The sequence below is a fragment of the Eptesicus fuscus genome, chromosome 14 (genome assembly GCF_027574615.1).
Source record: "Eptesicus fuscus isolate TK198812 chromosome 14, DD_ASM_mEF_20220401, whole genome shotgun sequence".
NCBI classification, from domain to species: Eukaryota; Metazoa; Chordata; class Mammalia; order Chiroptera; family Vespertilionidae; genus Eptesicus; species Eptesicus fuscus.
Genome location: NC_072486.1, coordinates 10,219,379 through 10,241,827, shown reverse-complemented (window position 1 = coordinate 10,241,827; position 22,449 = coordinate 10,219,379). Strand labels below are relative to the sequence as shown.

At 42.3% G+C, this 22,449-nt stretch overlaps 1 protein-coding gene across 1 annotated transcript in view; it reads right to left on the bottom strand.

Moving 5' to 3' along the window:
• The window catches only part of JAZF1 (JAZF zinc finger 1), a 303,527-nt gene that overhangs the window by 101,106 nt on the left and 179,972 nt on the right, over window positions 1-22,449 (bottom strand). The gene's annotated exons all lie outside the window — the stretch shown is intronic.

Here is a 22,449-nt window from a genome sequence, read left to right as displayed (position 1 = left end):
GGCGAGCGGTTGGGAGCCAGCAGTCCCGGATTGTGAGAGGGATGTCTGACTGCCGGTTTAAGCTGGCAGTCAGACATCCGCCAAGGGGTCCCAGATTGGAGAGGGTGCAGGCTGGGCTGAGGGACATCCTCCCCACCCACCCACAGTGCACAGATTTTGTGCACTGGGCCTCTAGTATGCTTATAAGTTCTTCGGTTAATCTCTTCCCATCCACCCCCTCCCCCGCCTTCCCTCTGAGATTCATCAATCTGTTCCACGTTTTTATGTCTCTAAATCTATTTTGTTCATCAGTTTATTTGATTCTTTAGATTCCACATATGAGTGAGGTCTTCCTCTGACTGGCTTATTTCGTTTAGTATAATACTCTCCAGGTCTATCCATGTTCTCTCACATAGTATTCCATGGTGTAAAGGGTCCACAGGTTTTTTTATCCACTCATCTACTGATGGGCACTAGCGCTCTTACCAGATCTTAGCTACTGTAAATTGCACTGCTATGAATATAGGAGTGCAATTTACAGTAGCTAAGTGCATATATTCTTTCGAGTTTCTTAAGGCTATATTCCTAGAAGTGGGATCACTGGGTCAAATGGCAGTTCCATATTTAATTTTGAGGAAACTCAATACTGTTTTGTATAATGGCTGCACCAGCCTGCATTTTTCACCAGCAGTATATTAAGGTTCCCTTTTCTCGTTAATAGGGAACCTTATTCTCAAGCACTTGTCATTTGTTGATTTGTTGATGGCAGCCATTCTTACAGGTGTGAGTGATACCTCATTGTCATTTGAATTTGCATCTCTCTGATGATTAGTGACTTTGAGCATTTTTTCATATGTCTCTTGGCCATTTTTATGTCCACTTTGGAGAAGTGTCTACTTAGGTCCTTTGCCCACTTTTTTATTGGATTGTCTTCCTTTTGTTAAGTAGCATGAGTTCCTTATATATTTTGGATATTAACCCCTTATCAGATGTATCATTGGCAAATATGTTCTCCCATACATTGGGCTCCCTTTTCATTTTTCTGATGGTTTATTTTGCTGTGCAAACTTTTTATTGTGATGTAGTCCCATTTGTTTATTTTCTCCTTTGTTTCCCTTGCCCTAGGACAGTGGTCAGCAAACTCATTAGTCAACAGAGCCAAATATCAACAGTACAACGATTGAAATTTCTTTTGAGAGCCAAATTTTTTAAACTTAAACTATGTAGGTAGGTACATTGTTATTAACTTAATTAGGGTACTCCTAAGCTGGCCTTTGCTAAAAACTCACGGGGCCAAAGAGCCGCATGTGGCTCGCGAGCCGCGGTTTGCCGACCACTGCTCTAGGAGATGTATCAGCAAACATATTGCTATGAGGGATCTCTGAGATTTTACTGCCTACATTTTCTTCTGGGATTTTTATGATTTCATGACTTACATTTAAGTCTTTTATCCAGTTTGAATTTATTCTTGTGTATGGTGCAAGTTGGCGGTCTGGTTTCATATTTTTGGCATGTACATGTCCAATTTTCCCAACAGCACTAATGAAGGGACTGTATTTTTGTTTGTTTTGTTTTCATTCCTATTTATTTATTAACTCCCACCCACCCACCATCCACTGCCTTCTGTCCCAGATTCCTTACTCTGTTTAATGCTTCCATGTTGAAGAGACTGTCTTGACTCCATTGTATGCTCTTGCCTCCTTTGTCAAATATTTTTTTTAAATAAATTTTTTATTGATTTAAGAGAGGAAGGGAAAGGGAGAGAGAGTTAGAAACATCAACGATGAGAGAGAATCATTGATCAGCTGCCTCCTGCACACCCCCTACTGGGCATCGAGCCTGCAACCCGGGCATTTGCCCAACTGGAATCCAACTTGGGACCCTTCAGTTCTCAGGCTGATGCTTTATCTACTGAGCCAACCCAGCTAGGGCTCCTTTGTCAAATATTAGTTGAGGGTAATGGCTTGGGTTGATTCCTGGGTCCTGTTCTATCAATATATATAAAAGCCTAATATGCAAAGTGTTCCCTTGGGAGTTCGACCGACTGGGAGTTCGATCGCTCACTATGACGTGCACTGACCACCAGGGAGCGGCACAGAACAGAAGAAGATCCCTGCCAGCAGCCAGCAGCCAGGGTAAGGAGGCCCTGGAGGGCAGCCAGCAGCCTCTAGGGACCCCACCCGTGCAAGAATTTCGTGCACTGGGCCTCTAGTTGATTTATATGCCTGTTCTTGTGCCAGAATCAGGCTCTTTGGATCACAGTGGCTTTGTAGTATAACTTCATATTGGGTATTGTGATCCCTCCAACTTTGTTCTCTTTTCTCAAGATTGCTGTGGTTATTCGGGGCCTTTTTTGGTTCCATATAAATTTTTGGAGTACTTGTTCTAGATCTGTGAAATATGTCATGGGTATTTTAATAGGGATTGCATTGAATCTGTAGATTGCCTTGGGTAGAATGGACACTTTAATGATGCTAATTCTACCAATCCATGAACATGGTATCTTCTTCCACTTGTTTATATCATTCCCTGACTTTTTTTTTCAATGTCATGTAGTTAAGTGTATTCCTAAATATTTTAATTTTTTTCTTACAATGGTAAATGGGATTTTTTTTTAGTTTCTCTTTCTGAGAATTCATTATTGGTGTATAAAAATGCCATCAATTTCTGGGTGTTAATTTTGTATCCTGCTACACTTATATTTGATGGAGTCTTTAGGGTATTCTATGTACAATATCATGTCATCTGCGAATAATGGCAGTTTTACTTCCTCCTTTCTAATTTGGATGCCTTTTATATTTTCTTCTTGTCTGATTGCTGTTGCTAAGGCTTCCAGTACTATGTTGAATAAAAGTGGTGAAAGTGAACATCCCTGTCTTGTTCCTGTTTTTAGGATAAATGGTTTTAGTTTTTGCCCATTGAGAATGATGTTGGCTGTAGGTTTGTCATATATGGCCTTCATTATATTGAGGTATGATCCCTCTATTCCCACTTTGATGAGAGTTTTATAAAAAACTAGGGGCCCAGTGCATGAATTTGTGCACCTTGAAAGGAACTGTGGGCTGCGAGGCTGCGGTGGGCACAAGGGCCGGTCTCAGCCCATCCTCCGTGCCCCCGACCCTGGCCCCTCCACTGGGGCCCCGGTCCCCTGTCTGCTGGCAGCTCCACTCTCAATGCCGCCGCTCCCACATGCTGACAGCGCCAGTCCTGCTCACATCCGCTGATGGCATGGAGCAATTGGGGCTGGCGCCAGCAGGGGCTGCAAGCGGGGCTGGCGCAGTGAGTGGGTGCGAGCGGCAGCTGCTGCTCCAATCGCCGCTCAGGTGCAGGGGGAGGTGTAGAAGCCCTGAGGGGCAATTGGGGCCGGCAGCAGGTATGAGCGCCCACTGGTGGGACTGAGGCACGTGGGAGCAAAGAATTTTCAGTAACCACCAGAAGCTTGGCCCAATGACAGTGCTGGTGCCCCACCTTGGTCCGGTGCCCCTGCTCACCTGCTTCACCAGCCCGCCACAGCTGACACCCGCCATGTTCCACGTATGCCCCCTGGTGGTCAGTGCATGTCATAGCGACTGGTTGTTCGGTTGTTCCACCATTTGATCTATTTGCATGTTAGCTGTTTATTATATAGGATGGATGTTGGATTTTGTGAAATGTTTTTTCTGCATCTACTGATCATGTGATTTTTGTCTTTTAATTTTTTTATGTGATGTATCATATCTATTGATTTGCAAATATTGTACTAGCCTTGCCTCCCTGGAATAAATCCCACTTGGTCATGGTGCATGATCTTTTTAATATATTGCTGGATACAATTTGCTAATATTTTAGCATCTATGTTCATCAGGGATATTGGCCTGTGATTCTCTTTCTTAGTAGTATCTTTATCTGGTTTTGGAATTAGGATAATGCTAGCCTCATTAAAAGAGATTGGAAGTGTTCCTTCCTCTTAGATTTTTTTGGAATAGTTTGAGAAGGATAGGTGTTAATTCTTCTTTGAATATTTGGTAAAACTTCCCTGTGAAGTCATCTGGACCAGGGCTTTTGTTTGCTGAAAGTTTTTTTTTTTTTTGCTTCTATTTCATTAGTTGTAATTGGCCTATTCAGATTCTCTGATTCTTCCTGATTCAGTTTTGGAAGATTGTATTTTTATAGGAATTTTTCCATTTCATCCACATTGTCCAGCTTGTTGGCATATAGTTTTCATAGCATTTTCTTACAATCCTTTCTATTTCTATGGTGTCATTAGTTACTTCACCTCTTTCGTTTCTGATTGTATTTATTTGGGTCCTCTCTCTTTGTTTTTTGGAGAGTCTGTCTAAAGGTTCATCAATCTTTTTTATCTTTAAAAAGAACCAGTTCTTGGTTTCCTTGATCTTATGTATTTATTTATTTTTTAACTCTCTATGTCATTTATTTCTGTTCTGATCTTTATTATTTCTTTCCTTCTACTTACTCTGAGATTTTCTTGTTGTTCTCTTTCTAATTCTTTAAGTTATAGGGTTAGATAATTTATTAATTTTTTTCTTTTTTAAATATGTTTTTATTGATTTTAGAGAGAGAAGGGAGATAGAAACATCCATTAGAAACATTGATTAATGACCTCTTGCAACTACCCCACTGGGGATCAAGCCTGCAACTTGGGTATGCACCCTGACCGGGAACTGAACCAGTAACCTACTGGTTCATGCATTGACACTCAACCACTGACCCACACTGCCTGGGTTTTCTTGTTTTTTTTTTTGTTTTGTTTGTTTGTTTGTTTTGTTTTGTTTTTTTGAGATAGGCTTATAGTACTATCAATTTCCCTCTCAGAACTGCTTTAGCTGTGTCCCATCGATTTGGGGTTATTGTGTGTTCATTTTCATTTGTTTCCAAGAAGTTTTTTTATTTCTTTCTTGATTTCATCGGTAACCCATTCATTGTTTAATAACATGCTTTTTAGCCTCCATGTGTTTGAATGATTTGAGTGTTTTTATTGTAGTCGATTTCTAATTTCATGCCATTATGAGCCAAGAAAAATACTTGCGATGATTTCAATTGTCTTGAACTTGTAGAGACTTGTTTTGTGTCCTAACATGTGGTCTATCTCTGAGAATGACTCCTGTGCACTTGAGAAGAAAGTATATTCTGTAACTTTGGGGTGAAATGTTCTGTACATGTCAATTAAATCAATCTGATCTAGTGTGTCATTTAGAGTTAGTTTCCTTGTTGATTTTTTGTCTGGAATATCTATCCATTGAAGTCAGTGGGGTGTTAAAGTCCCATTCTACAGTCCCACTGTATTGCTGCCAATCTCTCCCTTAAAATCCTCCATAAGGTTTTTATATATTTAAGTGCTCCTATATTAGGTGCATATATGCTTATTAGGGTTATATTCTCTTATCAGATCAATACATTTAGTATTATGTAGTAATATTTATTGTCTCTTATTATGGCCTTCATTTTGAAGTCTACTTTGTCAGATATGAGTATTGCTACCCCAGCTTTTTTTTTTTTCATTTGAATGGAAATTATTTTTTGCATCTCTTCAATCTCATCCTGTGTAGTCTTTTGTTCTGAGGTGGATCTCTTATAGACAGCATATATTTGAGTCATGTTTTCTTATCCATTCAGCTACCCTTAATCCATTCACATTTAAGGTTATTATTGGTAGGTATTTATTTATTGCCATTTTAATTATTTATGCCTATGGTTTTCTAATTTTTATTTTTACAGCAGTCTCTTTAACATTTCTTGCAATGCTTGTTTGGTGATAATAAACTCCTTTAGTCTTTTTTTTTTTTTTGTCTGGGAAAGTTTATTTCACCATCTATTTTGAATGATAGCCTTGCTGGGTTTCCCCCTAAGGGGGAAATGTTCTGACCATTGCAGTTAATCAGAAATGGTGTATTATTTGGTTTTAGGAAAACTTGGTTAAAGTCTAGATCATTTTAGAGTGGAATTATGAAGCAATTTGTTTTGCCCCTCTCAGGTGAAAATAAAAAGTTTATGTCTATTACATGTGCCATTTTACCTAATAAAGCATGTGTATTTTGATTACTTTCAGAGAGTATCTGCTTTTGTTGTTTGCTAGTAGGATAGATTATTTAATCACTATTCCATGAGAACACTTCTATGTCATATGTTTGCAAAATAGTTTTAAATGCGTTTGAATTTAAAATGGTTCCAAGATTAAAATAATTGTCTTGTGTATTTTGATCTCTGCTGACAGTTTAATTTTATCACTGGATGTACTTTTTCTCTAATGGATTTATAATCACTATGTAATAGTAGCCATCTATAAAGAACAATACAATAGGAACAATTAGTATATCAGGAATCTACCAGACAGTGATTTTGTTTGCTGTGTTTGCTATTTGTGACTCATAAGAACGTTTGCTTCTTTCAAATGAATCTGCTTTAATATAACCTTTATTTCTTTAAAACATTTATTTCTTGACATTTCACATAATTTAGTCAAGTCCATACTCCTTAAATTTTCCCCTTTGATCCATGATGATCTATAAACCAACCAACTATAAAATTTGAAATGTAGCAAATTTACTCTTCTTTCTCTCCTTCTATTTGGTTATTTACATCACCAGTCACATATGGTAATAAACTGCCATCACATCCACTCCTCACTGTGGATCAAAGCCTTGGAATACTTGATGAAAATTTATTAGGCCTCTGCCCACTGATTCCCACCTGGCTGCTCACAGTACCTGCCGCCAGCATTGCCTTAGGCTGGCTGGAGATGGAGACGAAGACTCTGATGACTAACAGCTGGGCATCTCAGCCAGCCAACCTGGCCTCCATCCTCCAGGGCTGGCCTCCACTTGCTTTCCTATTTCTCTTTCCTCATCTTACCTACATCTTTGGTCAACTTGTAGCAGAGGCTGACATGGATGCCAAAAAGCTAGAGAGGATGCTGGGGGCAAAGGCGCAGAGGCCCATGTGTTATCAAGGGTGATGCATGCTGCTCAGCTGGGAGGTAACGAGGATAGTTTGCAACTCAGGGAACCCAGGCAGAGAAACTCTCTGAGAGACTTTCCCGGGAGATTTATAAGACCCAGGGATGCTTACATCTGAGCATCGTATTTACTCCTCTTCTATTCTCAAGCCATGGTGATCCAACTATCACCAAAGGATGGTCAAATAAAAACTACATGTCGGTACTGGGTAAAATTTATACAGGAGGCAGCTATTTTATTTTTCCCTCTCACATAAGTCCCATCTAATCAAACAAATCTAGCAATAAATATTAGAGACTTTAAGGTCCAAGTGAACATTATTTCTACATTAATTTTTCCCAGTCCTCTACCATGCCTATGGAAGAAGAACCCAAATGGAAATCTTAGTAATAACCTCTAATTACCTCACAGTGATAACTTAGCATTTGTACAATTGTGATTTTCCAAGAGTTGGAATAATCCCAGTAGCCTCATATTTTGAAGATCACTTTAGGCACGTGAGAGCATTTATGACCAAGGTATAAGCAACAAGGACACAGCGATGGTTTGTTTATGCTGGTAATGTACAAGGGTTTGTAGGCAGATTTCTACGACTTTCAAAATATGAAGGAATCTAGCTCAGTGTTATTCATCAGTTCTCACAACAGTGATATTAAGTAAGCTAGAGTCCTTGCTATGAGATATATCCCTTTTTTTTTTTTGGTGACTAAAGAAAGAACGAAGACTCCTGGATTTAAGTCATCATACTTGAAGGCAGTGGTGGAGTTTTAGAGCTCTATTTTTGAAGCTTTCTCACCTATACTCATAGCACATGATGTGTGTTCTACCCCAGGCCAGCGATTAGAATACTTGGTAACTAATGCCATTAATGACTACCTGCCCTTAGAGGAGACCCATTTTCTGAATACTGGGAGGCTATGACATAAACTAAAATGTGCACCCACAAATTTACAAGGCTCAGTAAGAGGCTGCATTCAACAGGCCCCATTGCCTATCAGCTGCATTTATAGCCTATAAAAGCTGCTCCCTCCATTAGCTACATCCTTTGCACCATTATTTAGATTGTTCCTTTTTGCTGTTTACCTGTAGGATCCTTCAATTCACAGTCAGTCAGATAAATTCTTCAGAACAATATTCCTCCATGTCAGGATTTTGGGGGGCCAAGGAGAGTTGGGGCAAAATAAAAGAGTTGGGAAGAGAAGGGTTTTTGAAAAAAGGCAATTCTCAACAGAAGTATCCTGCCTTATCTTGCTGATCCTCAGGCACCATTTGGTTTCCATGATCCTCTCCATAGTGGGGCCCATCCGGCAGAATGTGTGGCAGTATTCTCTTTCTCTTTGGTACCCGAGGCCCGACACTGCCAGCTTTTAGGATGCATGTGTAGTCCCAGGATCAAATTACATGCAAGGAAATGCCACCATGCTCACGATATGGTGCCCACCTTTGCTGCATGGGTCCTGGCCCATAAAATGGGCTCTTGTGGTCGGTTAAAATTCTTCCCCCTCGCCAATGCCAGTCTTTAAGAAGTACCACCTCATGGCTAGGCCAGTTTGCAGGGTTTATGTAAGGATCCTCAATTTGCCCTTTCTGATTCAGATAAAACTACCTCCCTGTAGTCTCCTGATTCCAATTTAGAAACTTCCTAGGATTCATGACCATGGGATTCCCTTCCTTTTATTGAATAGTTAAGAGCCAGACCTATATCAGAGAGATTTCCTTGCTTTTTTATCAGAGTTTGGACACAACCTCAGCCCAATCCACTCCCCTTTGTTAAACACAGGTGTCCATTTGAGTTTCACACATATCTGTTAACATTTTAAGGTTCAAGCTTTCATAGTACTGTCATGAGCATAACCAATGAGGTTACACATACCTACACATTTTGTAATCTAGAACATACTACAGAAGTGGTTACTTGGTTCAGCTAGCTCTCAGAGTGTGAGACTTCCCCTTTCCTTTTTCCTTTTTTCTTTTTTTCAGTCTGTAGTGAGTTTCTTTCTGGGCCAACAGTTCTTTTGAGTCCCAATTTCAATGTCAAACAGTTCCTTATGTGTACATGATAGCAATGATATTTCAGTTCCGGATGGTGAATCCCCTTTTCTTTGCAGAGTTGTTGAGTCTATGCAGTCTGAAGTCACAGTGGGACACCAGTGGCCACTCTAGACAGTTGACAGTGAATCATTTGAAGGCCTCAATATGCAAAGCTACTTCATTTGCAAGATGGTCCAAGTGTCCTTAGATATATTTGGAGCCATCTCCCTGAAACTCCATCCTTCCCAAGAGGGGCTGGGATTGTCCAGTGGCCCCATCTAGCGTGATGAAAATAGATCTATGGAAAACTATCCATAAATGGCCACTATCATGCTCATGGGACCTTTGAGTAAATCTACATAAGGGACCCATTTTACTAAAATATGGGCTTTTTATGATAATGGTCCCAATAATCATTGACCTATAGTAATCAAATGCTGTAGATCAAACATTGGGCTGGTATTTATGAAGTCATTCTAACTTTGAACCAAGCTTAGGTAACAAAAGCTAAATTCTACATTGTCCTACTAAATAGTCACTATATACTGAGTGGACAGATTATTATGATCTTTGAATGCATAATAATCTAGCCACTCAGTGTATGTATATATATCTATATCTATATATATGTGTATATATATGTGTATGTGTGTGTGTGTGTGTGTGTGTGTGTGTGTGTATATATATATATATATATATATATATATATATATATGAGGCCCGGTGCATGAATTTGTGAATGGGTAGGGTCCGGCCAGCCTGGCCAGGGGGAGGGTACATGGGTGGTTGGCCGGCCTGCCTGCTGGTGGAACTCCTGGTCGAGGGGACAATTTGCATATTAACCTTTTATTATATAAGATAAACACTGAGTGGCCAGATTATTATGTGTTCAAAGATCATAATACTCTGGCCACGCAGTGTATGCTATGAGCTAGATATTTAACTCAATACTTGGCCTGCAATGTGCTGCATAGAACCACACCAAGTAGTTGTCACAGCATCTATTAATGGGTCCTCCAAGGCCAAATGTAGGACACGATAATTACAAATCAATGCAATAAGTTTCTATTAAAAATGCACTAAAACAATCTGAATTCCACTCACAAAAAAAGACATCCCTTGCATGCAAGATGGTTTATTCTTTTTTCTCTATCTGCAAATACAAAATTAGGCCACTACCGTTTCCTTTTTAAATGATATTTAAATGCTTGTTTGAGTTCCACAACTGTGCCCATTCTTTTATGATAGGAAAAGGCTTAAATCGGACTTAATTACTTCCATTTACCCATCATACTCAGGAAGCTTGGCTCAGCGCCTGCCACATAGAAAGGGTTCAATAAACAGTTATTATTATTAAGGCATTTCCCCTATTTAAGTATGCTCTTTCATTTTAATCTGGGTGTGATAACTTCCCTTTAGGAATACTATTCTGGCTCACCCTTTGATGTTTTATAATGCTCCTCACCTTGACAGTCCTTGATGCATTAAGTCGGCTAAGACAAAAAGAATAGTTCTATTACCCTACTGAAATGTATAGGTCTCTATTTAATAATGCATTTAAAAAAACCGGGTTCTAAAGCATTTGCTACCACAGTGTATGCAACTGCAAAGGAAAAGCATGCATTTGAGATGTGAAAGCATAAGCCTTGTGCTTAGTTGTCTGATTTTCATGGACAACCACACTTGCTTTGTAGCTATAAGAGTCTAAGTGTGCCCATTCACGCATGATGAATTAACTCATTCAGAGAACATTCAGGATTCTGATACTCAGGATTCTCAATAAATACTTGTAGAATGAAAAACTGATTAATGTCAAGGTTGGTGGGGTGGGCGCTCAGAGCAGCTGCATTGCCAACAATTCACTTCAATATAGCAATGAGTTTGTGTTCAATTCTAGGGTATAAATGTGGGTAAGAAACGGCCCCTTCCTTCAAGGAGCCCCTTGTCTAGTAGGGAAGGCAGGTCTGCAGAAAGACAGATAGACATAACTGCCTACACAGCACGTAGCACACAGGAGTAACTAACTCTAGGGGTGGGGAGAGGTCAGGGAAGCCTTTCTGAAGGTGGGTTTTGAAGGGTCAGTTGGAGTTTATCCAGATAGAAAAGGGGACGAGGGCATCGTTCCTGGCACTCAGTGAGATGGCTCCTATGCTTCACTTGTGCTACCATTCCAAACCGAGGGTCTTTTTCCCACTTTCCACGAGAGGCTTTGGTACTGCAGACACAGCCCATGAGTACAAAATTACATTCCAATCCACGGATTTGGTTACATTCCACCCTAGGTCCCAGAAGTAAAACCAACAGCTGAAACGCAGCTCTAGCGAAAAGCTAGCAACCCCTTGGACCTGCCCAAAGTGGCGGAGCTTCAGCGTGGAGTGGAGTTGTCCTCTGGGTGGTGAATCACTGAGGAAAAGGGAAGCAAGAGGACCGTAACCAGCCACAGGGCTGCGAGCTGAGCAACCAGCATGTCCCTTCGTTATTAAAATCAGATGTCATCCACATTCGCCTGTGCTCTTCTCTTTATAAGCACAGACGAAGAAATGCGTTTAAAACATGTTCAGGAAAAAACACATTAAGATATTTTTATTCTTACGAGAGTGCAAGCATGGAGGGATTTGAAGGCACCTGCTATCAATATTCATTATAAAAAGTCTTTACCTATTTGATCCCTTAAATGTTACCAAATGGAACCACATCCTGATCAACAAAGAGCTTCATAAGAAACAAAATCATCTTTAGCACAGAGAAAAAAGGGTAGTTTCTTTTGGTCGAAGGGCAGTAGCTTGGGATTCTAGTTACAGTGTTAGCACAATCCTGAGCCTACTTTATTTTAAAAGCATGGAACAAATATTTGATGATGCTTCAAGTTCTACCAAGCTCAAGTTTTTCCAGCTGGCAAACCACAGGCTAAGAATTTAAGTCGCATAAGGCTATATCGCCATCCTAAAAATATTCTCCACCAACGGGTACTTTTTCGAGCCCCTCTAATCCTAAATGTAGGTGGATAAATTTTAAGCTTAAACAACATTTTAAGGTGTGGGCTTTTTTGTTAACTACAGCCAAGAGGCAAAAGCTATCCAAACCAAATTCTGGCATTTATTGAAAAGGTAACATTTGATTTTAAAATTTATGGGTATAAAAAGGATTTACAAACTTCATGCTGAACTTAAAATGTGCAGTTTTAGTCACCAAGGCAAATGACAAATCCAGCCCTTGGACACCGCACTTAGCTTAAGTGCCTGACTTTATTGCAAGCTCAGCTTTGAGAGGGTAGGAGGGGAGGGAACAGGTCCAAAGGCCCCGTGGTTCGGCCTGGGTGCCTGACCTCAGAACTGACCTGATCTGACAGGTCCAGGCCCGCAGAACCTCTAAATAGACCTCCGATGATGCAGTGTTTTGCTGAGAGGGAGCAAAGGGGGATAAAAAAAGATGAATTTAACCTGAACAACGGGAAAATAGGCTGAAATGGATATTTAAACCCCTTTACAGATCAGACCAAAGATCCTAAAAGACATATCCATCATAAGCTATGGGCTGGGTCTATGAGAAGGCGACCCGCTTCTCCAATGCCCTGGGGAAAAGATGGGCTGTTTGTCCTAGACCAGTGGTCGGCAAACCGTGGCTCGCGAGCCACATGTGGATCGCGAGCTGTGGTTTGCTGCTCTGTTGACTAATGAGTTTGCCGACCACTGTCCTAGACAATCATAATGCAGCCAGTTGATATTAGAGATTTCATCTGAGAAGCCAGAGCAATAGTACAAACACCCCTCCAGCGTGGTGCAAAGGTGCTGGAGGCTGTGACAGGTGACTCACTGGACTTCCAACCTCTGTCCCACCCCGATGTCTTGCTAGACCTCCCCCCGCTGTGTGCACGCTCATCCCTCAGCCAGTCCCTCCCAGGCAGTCTGTCCAGGAACCAGCAAAGGCGAGGCTTTCCATTTCTAACTGCAGACATCCTAGAGCCTCTGACAGATGTCTTTTTGCTCATCTGTGTTAGGCAGCCCCTCAGGGACCCCACCCATTATAGGTCCTATAGGTAAACACGTCGGTTCATAAGTACCCTAATGTTTTCTTTTCCCTGCTTCCCTTCACTTAATTTCCTCCCCAACTACTCTGCCAGCCTGGCTGGGGATGGGTGAGGTTCCAGTGATTATGCAGTGTGGACGAAGATGGCCCTCGGGAAGCTCAGTGCCTGTCGTCACCTGCAGAGAGATGCCCAGCTATGGAACCACCGAGTCTGGGAGCACTTGCTTAGGATGATGGCTTTTGTTATCATGACTGATCAGCTCATACATGACAGCCAAATTCATCAACTCAAAGAAAGGTGGCTTAGCCTTGGCCAGTGTGGCTCAGTGGTAGAGTGTCTACCAGGGCACCAAAGGGTCACAGGTTTGATTCTCGGTCAAGGGCATATACCTGGGTTGCAGGTCCATCCCAGGCCCGGGTCAAGATGCATGCAGAGGCAACCAATCAATGTGTCTCTCTCACATCGATGTTCCCTTCTCCCTCTCCTTTCCCTCCCTCCCTTCTACTCTCTCTCTCTCTGAAAAAAAAAAAAAATATAATATATATATATATAAATATATATATATATATCCTCAGGTGAGGATTAACTAAGAAAGGTGGTTTAGGGGACTGACCTGTAAGTGTAAAAGTGATGACCGTGAAAATCAAATGAAAGTCGAGGTCCAGGGGTGGAGGACAAGGCAAGCTGGGCTCTGATGGGTGGACAAGACCCCTCTCTAGGCACCCCACTGACCTCTCCAAGCTCAAACAGGACTCTTAATTGACTTCTTCTAACTCCATGACAATTAAGGAACCTGGCCAATAAATTCCTGTGGTTTGGCCTACATATACTTCTTAAAGTACATATTAGTCTTTTACATATTCAGTGTCGGTTTCTGCCAGATTTGTGAAGTAATAGAAAAAAGCAGTAATATGTGAAACACATCCTTTGTAACTCATGAAAATCAAGCCAGCATGCATTCCCTGAATTCAGTGTGTTTTCAGAAAAAGAAGTGTAATTTATATCGTTTCATTTATAATGGTGCTAAGTTAATGCTCTTGGCTGCTTTTGACAGAGACCTTTCCAATCGGACTGACATGATTTGTTTCCCTGAAACACTTTCTGTACTCAAGGACTTTTAATTAGCTTTCGAGAGTGTTCTCCTGATGGACATCACCTCCCCAAAGCCTTGTAAGTTTCCTGGCTTCTAAAAGAGAACAAGAAGTTGACTCAGATTCTTCCAGTTTCAGGCTTTCTGTGGGTCAGGACCAAATTGCTGTTTTGCGAAATTGGGTGTGACTCCTAGGGACTCATGGAGACAGGCTTCTTTCTCCGCCCTCTCACCCCAAACCCAAACCCACTCAGCGACTTGGCTACATTTTTAAATTTTACAACTGATGGGGATGGTGGAGAAAGGTGTGTTTTTGCACAAAAATGTCAGCTGTAAGAGGTAATAACATCTGAGACCACATTAGGCATGACCTTGACTTAATGAAGCACTTCCTAAAGGGTTCTACAGTCAAGTGTGGAAAGCCCTACTCCAGGCAAGGTTAATCAGACATCTTCAGTAAGAAAAACAAAACAAAACTCAGCAGTTTTCATCTGTATTGTGAATCTTTAAAATTTGCATCATGCATCGTTACCTATGACATACAGCACTTTCCAAACTTAGTTGACCATAAGATCCTGTGAAGAGCATCTGGTGGAATGTGTGTTCTGAAGAACTCTCTCTGGGATATGCTGACTTCACTTACTGAATTATCCGACACTGGAGAGATGAGCAGATGAGCGTGTGTTTTGATGGGGGTGGGTGGGTGTAGTGTGGATGCCACAGGGGAAGGAGGGACAAGAAAGTCCTGGAGTTGGGTGCAGAGATCTTAAAGGTTTTGCACAAGGGTCAAAACCTTGATTCAGCTCCAAGAGCTTCAAGTACAGAGTAGAAGGTGACATATGGGCTAACACGGGACCCATCTAATTTGGATGTACCCTTTACCCTTCGTGTTTCCGTGAGAGCAGGTGACCAACTAGTTACATAAAACAAGAGATCCTGAACTCAATTACTTCTCGCTCTGGTTCTGCCATGTGTCCAAAGACCCCTATTGACAAGATCACGCTCTTTGGGGTTATGACTCAAACATTCAAAAATATTTTGTCACAGGAGTGCTATCAGAGATGGTAATGTATTAGCTGTGATGAGCCAATGCCCTTGAACCTCATGAAGAGCTCCCTGTTCCTCTCTATCTAATGGCCCTCCACTGGAATTGTCATCTATTGTCCCCATTCTTTACCCCCAACCATGACTCTCAAAGCTACTGAGAAGGCCCTATGTGGAAGGCTGATAGGTCCAGAGAACACCGGGAAAGTCACCCAACGGCCAATAAGGAGGATGGGATGAAAACACAGTCATGCCAAACTTAACCTATTTTGGCTAAAACCAGGCCTAGCTGCTGTGGACACCTGCCTCCATGTCACAGGGCCAGTGCGTACAAGAAGAATATCTGCAAACTGTTAATTCAACCACTTGGGGACTGGGAAGCCAGAGGAGCTGTAAAGTCTGTTAAAGTGCTATCGCTGAAGTGAGAGTCTATTCACCTGAGATCCCACAGAATCCAGGCTGCACGTGAATAATGGCCGATCATACCTTTGAGAATTTTCGTTTTGGTTTGGTTTTAAATATGTTTTTATTGATTTTGAGAGAGAGAGAGAAACAGCAATGATGAGAGAATCATTGATTGGCTGCCTCCTGCACACCCCACTCTGGGGATTGAGCCTGAAACCCCAGGCATGTGCACTGACCAGGAATCGAAATGTGACCTCCTGGTTCATAGGTCTATGCTCAACCACTGAGCCACGCCAGCTGGGCCATACCTTTGAGTTTTAATAGAATCATTAAAGTTTGTGCTGCTGATTCAGGCCTATTCTGCCCTGACTCTGCATTTCCTCCTCCTTTCCCTCTAGCGACAAAGGCCTGTGTGGCCCTGCCATACGAACCTCCCTCGGGTCTCTCCTGGGTAAGTGACAGTATTCACAGGCTCAAAACGCTCCCCGGTGACCTGCGTACGGGCACACTGGTAGAACGCCGTGTCGTTGGCCACACTGATTTCCTAACTTGCTAGCGTTTGTATCCCAGACATTAGGCCTCACCTAGTGCTTCAGAAGTGGTCTTCAGTGCTTATTTCACGAATAAAATAAAGAAACGTATGTTGTGACTTTTATTTTCTAGGAAATGGTGATACTTGGATGACGTGCAAGGTGGTCTCAGAGGAAGTGACGTGTTAGGCTGGTTCACGTCATGGGGACGTTTCTGCAGGATTTCAAGTTGTGCAGCTGGTAAGAAGTGTAAATTTCCAGAACATCAGACACAGACGCATAAAAAATGGCTGACTGAAAACGGACTGAAAAATCAATCCAAACAGAGAGCTTCGGTGACCCGGGGCCCTGCACTGCCTTCCCGAGCCCAGCGCCGCCGCTGTAACCCTCTCCAGCTAGAAGGTCCTCGTATTTTAAGAAACTCCCTTACAGATGCCCGGCTCCACATCCGGGCGACTGCATTACACAGTAAGATTAATGGGTTCACTGGCGGTTTCCACGGATTTAATGGCTTCTTAATAGAAGAGGGTACACACACAGCTAGACTGCTGTGACAAATCATAAAAGCTTTTTAATAAGAAACCTCAATTAGTTAATTAAAATTTGCTAATTGAAAATTCTAAGAAGAGCATGTAAAATATCCCAGACCTCTAGGTACAGCAATAAAACACCAACCCAACGTACCTACCAGACAAGTACTACGTATCTATGCAATTGGAGACCTCGGTCAATGAAATAAGAAATGAGAGAACAGGTCACCACATAGAAACCTTGTGAGCAGCCTAATACGTCGGGAGTGAGGAGAGGAAATGATGATGATTTATCACACAGAGAGCAGGTGGGAGGAATAGGGCCACCTTTGTTAATTCACTCATTCCTTACTCGTCCTCCGCCTTTACAGATTCAGCTCCCTGCAGTGGCATAAAGGCTTATTTAAAATATAACTTTTTTTTTAAACCAATTTTGTATCTTTTAACATCTTTTCCTGTTCCCCAAAAGATGCACTTGATACTCAAGAAAATGCTCAGAATACACCTCACTAAGGTGGTGGATGCACTGTCTCTATTAATAGCAGTTCCAATGCTGTCAACACCTTTTCAAATGCCACACAACCAGCTCCAAGTCAAGGGGGAAGGAGGACGAATGATAACGGTGCTGTGGGACACTCCACTCATCATTGTACATATGCCTGGGAACACTGGTGATGACATTCAAGAGTTTATTTTTCAGGAAAATAGGGCCCCCAAAGAAAGCTGACCGCGGGAGCTAGAGATGGCAGGAAAGATGGATTTGCCTGAATCGTTCCTGGATAAATGAAAACGGAATGCCGACTTTGACCAGCTCTACGATATGCACTTTGTTCACTAGACGTTTTTTATGAAACAGGGAAATGTTATCCTTAAAACAGTTTCAGTAGGAGCGTCCCTCCACCCCGGGGGTTCCGCATTTTCCTTGTGCGCCCATGAGAGAGTATTTGAGAATCTAGGGGCTCAGGGTGCTCTTAGGATCTTTCCATCATGGGTATCAAAGGCTTGCTGTGATCACCCAGAGAGGCTGGACCAGTGCTTGGGACCTAACAGACTCAAGTTCAAATCTCAGCTTACCTCGCTTCAGCTTCCCCATCTATGCTAGTAAAATGGACGTGGCATCGGATTCGACACTAATTTCAAACCTTCCTGCTTTTTGCACATCAACTTTTTGTTGACATGAATCCCCAGCAGTCCTTTATGTACAATATCCTGACTCACCACAAAATGGACATTCTCACTCAACTTATTGAGGATTTACCAGATCCCACACTAGCTGCACAGAAAAGGAAATATACACATTGATAAGAAGTATCAAATAATTCTTCTTCAACATTTTCTGATGGTAGATATGCTCAACTTTGCTGACTTTCTGTTAGAAGAGGGTGAAAACGCTCATAGTGATACTTGGAAATGGCCTTAAGTGTGGGGAAGGCCAAGCTCACAGGACACATGCATCACTTATGAAAGGTTGATCCAGCTGGCTGTAATGATTGGGTGATTCACAGCCGTCCCAATCCATGCGGGTCAAGACTTGGATTTCTAAGCACAGAAGGCTTTCCTGCTAATCCTGGACTCTCCAAGGGAAAGGGGGAACCAGGGGATCAGAAATGGCGGCTACGAGCGATATTTGGAATCCCACACGGAATCCAGAACTAACAGATCCACAGAAGAAAGGCAGCAGGCTCTGCCGGGCCATAAATTAATTACCTTTAATGGCCAGGCTCAGGGTAAAAGCAAATAGACACCCAAGCGCTCCCCTATCTGCTGCTTTCATTTTGGTATTTAGCACTGGAGTTAAAATCACTTTTAATCAGCAAGACAGGCAGTTGCTTTTAAAACAGCAACACGCTGGAGAGAGCATGTCCCCTGATAGTGCAGGGAATTTGAACTTTGGCCCTGGCTGTAGAATAATCCTACACATGCCTGTCTGGAATACACTGCAAATCTTTTGCGTCCCCTCTAAATCAATAGGCGAAAGTGATTAACAGAAATGATTCTCCCACCACCGTTTCTGTTAGAACACCCCTATATGGGGGGCACAGCCACCTCTTGAATTGAATAAACGAAGCAAACGGAACAAAGACAGCTTTTAGAATTAGGGAATTCACACTCTGAAGTGTACTGCTTTTGGGAGTGGAACTTTTCAGGGACCGATTTTCTGTAAATCAAGGTGAACACATACTAAGACTGCAAATTTTCTGGGGACTCTATCCTCATATACATTATGTACACTTTGGCATACAGTATTCTGCAAACTTATTTTCTATTTGTTAAGTCAATGGCAATTTTAGAAGTACAAAAAAATCATCTTTCTCCATGTCACAGTTCAATTTCTATTAATTCTAAATTGGAAACCATGTTGCTTTTAGGGTTATATTTCCACCTGTGAAGAGGATCAGAGCTAATTTTTGGAGGAGAAAACAAAGACTTAGTCTTCATTTTGTTTCACATTCTGAATGATCGGTCCCCGTCCGGGTGGTTAATAGTAACTTAAAATGGTGGCAAGGGAGCAGCTTCCAGTGCTGGGCTCTCACACACAAATAACCGCACAAGTGATAGCACACGAACTGATGTTTGTAAATGACTCCATTTTCAACAAACTGAGGTAGATTTAAGGTTAACTGTATGAGAGAGAGCGAGAGCGAGAGAGAGGTTGAGAGAGACTTTCCTGCCATAGTTTGTGGTCTGGAATTTATCGTGGTATCTGTGACTGAGTGTGTGAGTATGTGCGCATGTGTTTCTTTTTCTAACATTATCAGCATGAGAACAACTAGCAGTACGCTGTAGATTTCCCAGAAGAAGTCAAGACAGCTGTGACAGCTACAGGGTTTCACTTACAGACACCGACACTGCACATTTCAGTACAGATCAGACCCAAAGGTCAAAATATGTACATACTGTTCGTCAGCATGAAATTGAGGCAAAGACCATCACTCTTGACAGGGCTAAAATGTTGCATTTCTTTTTTTTTTTTTTTCAAGTTGTCTATGCCCAGTGCAACTTTGTTCCATGATTTTTTTTTTTAAGAACACAAATAAGCAAACAAAAAGTCAGGCATCCAATAAAAAACATGCATCCATTCTATTTGCAAGAATACACGTTCAAGTAGAACTGGGGGCAGCATGAAAGGAAGACGTGAATATGTTTATTTTTATGGTCAAGTTGTCTCACGCAGCAGAGATCCATATGCTTTTCTTATAGCTGATATTAACGCACCAATGTCTATCACCCGGGTTTCTGACATCTCAAAATTACTGCATGAGATGAATACGGGCTGTGGACCGCAGTGTCCTTAAATTTCCCCAAATTTGACAACATTCAGAAGGCTGGCGAGTGTCTCCCCATCTAAGAACAGCTGTATTTTTAGGTGACATCTTTTTTGCTGGACATTTGGCTATATTCAGTAAAGTGCTGATTAATCCTTCTTGATCTTTCCTCCTGACAAGGAATGACAGCCCCTTATATTTTATAAATCTCGAGCGCATTAGAATTTGCGAAGTCGAAAGACTAATGAAAAACAAAAGAGGAAAACAAAGCCAAAAATCATAAATCCTCCCTGACTCGAAGGCATTCCTCCCTTATCCCTAAAAGAAACCCATTCCTGCACATCTTGTTTGCATTTAACTTCTGAGGTTCGTCTTGTTCCATCTCTAGAACAAGTCAGGCGGCAGGGTATAAAGATACGACTACATGAATAAAAACACATGACCACTGAGGCCACTGCACACACGAAAACAAGATGAGACAGAAAAATATGAACTGCCAAGTGACATGTCACTTGGGTACATGTGTTTCTGTACTTCGTCATGAGTGTTCACTGGGAAAGCTACTGGAAGTATCGGAATTCTCCCTCCCTGGCTATTGCAAAACAAGAAGGTAGAATCAGGAGAAGCTAATGGTCTGTGAGCGGCATGACGGCATCACTTCCCGGTTCTAGGAGATTTGCTAAAAGAAAGGGTGCTCGACACATTAGCACGGTACAATGCGCTCACAATGCCACAAGGCTCCCGCTCACACCACGCCAGCGTCTTCCGAGAAGGTGCCGGGTGTGAGTTTAACTTGGGAAGAGAGGGCTGTTTTTCTTTCATCCCCACCCCGCCTTTCTTACACCAGCCCGACATGATTTACAGTATTTTTATTGCAAACATAGTCATGAAACCTCGCTTTGTGCAGACTGAAGCAGCGAAGAGGGAATTGGTGTGGTTTGGCGGTGGATGGAGGTGAAGAGCGAGTTGCAGAATTCTATTCCTGCTGCAAGTGAGGAAAACGCAATTCAAGGCTGACCCCGGACCCTGGTCGTGCTCACGGGGGTGGGGACTCCTGCGAGGCAAGGACACGGACAGACAGTGGCGTGTGGGTGTGGCCGCACCTGTCATGAGCTGATGTCCATAAATGGCATTAACCCCCCCCCCGCCCCTTTCTGCGCCCTCTGTGTACGGACGAGAGGCAGGAGGACACAGTCTGCACCGATCGTTCCCTCGGGCCCAGCCTCTCGTGGGAAAGCGGGGCTTGTTTTCTCACTCTTATATTAGGTGAAGCTTTCGAACCAACGGAATTCTTAGGAAACCCTCCAGGGATGGTCCTGGCTGACCTTCCCGTGGAAACCTGCTTGGAAAGTTCTGCATTCCTTTGGAGGTCTGAGATTCTGATCAGGTAACTTGCAAAGAAGCAGTGGGAGCAGCAAAGATAAAGGGGCTTAAGTTCTGACAAGAAAACTGGCTGGGACATCCAGGTTAACTGCGAGCTGGAGGAGATGGGGCTGCTCCCCACAGATCTGAGGAACTGGGCTGGTCCGGGGCCACATCACTTCTAATCTAAGAGATTCAAAAAGGCCCAATGACCATTTCTTATCACAGTTTCCCACCTAAGACTTCTGCTCATTTTGGAAGGGGGCGGGAGGCGGGGCAGGAAAATGGGGGGCTAGACTGAGGGGCTGTTGAAAACAGAGAGGAACGGACATCAGCACGCAGGGCACCTGGAGAGCAGCAGGGCAGGCCCTCTAGGCCCACCTGCACCCTGTCTGGCCACATCCCACCCTGAGGCCTGGGCAGGGAATGGCTCATGGACCCCTGTGGGGTTCTCTGCTTGGGCACAGGAAGAAGAAATAGAATGCAGGGACCTCCCAGTTTCCTGATTACCTGCTCCTTTTTACGGTGGTAAAGGGAGAGGGATTCAACAGACTCATTCTTTTATCAGTAAAGAGATGGACTCACGTCTTCTTACCAGCCATATTTGTGGACGCACATTGGCCTAACTACCTATTATTGCACAGCAATCCAGAAAACACATAAATGAAAAAGCAACATTTAAAAACAGTTTCTCTAGCATCATTTTTAAGCATGTGTGGATTAAACACTTGATAGGACACACAAAAGCATCTTATCTGATGAAATCTAAATGCCACTTCTTTCCCTTTTTTATTCTTATTATTATTTTGGCATTTTTACATAACAAAAATAAAGAGGAATGATGGATCAAAAATAAATTGCTCTAAATACCACTACAAACCACTGGATAACTAAACTTGAAAAGACGGACCATGCAGAGTGTCAGTGAGTATGCGGAACAGCCAGCAATCGCGTGCTTGTAGGAGAGTAGTGTAGTTCAACTCCCTTCAAAACCTGTACAGCTGTTTCAACAGCTACATACACACCTGTCCCATACCTCAGCAATCCCACCTCTAGTAACAGACCAAAGGGAAACGAATGCTATGCTCACAAAAGACTGGTACAAGAATGTTCATAGATTCTTTATAATAGCCACATACCATGAATACTACATATCAAACAAAAACAAAACATGTACTAATACACGCAATAATATGGATGACTAAAAAACACATGTTGAGCAGGAAAACTTG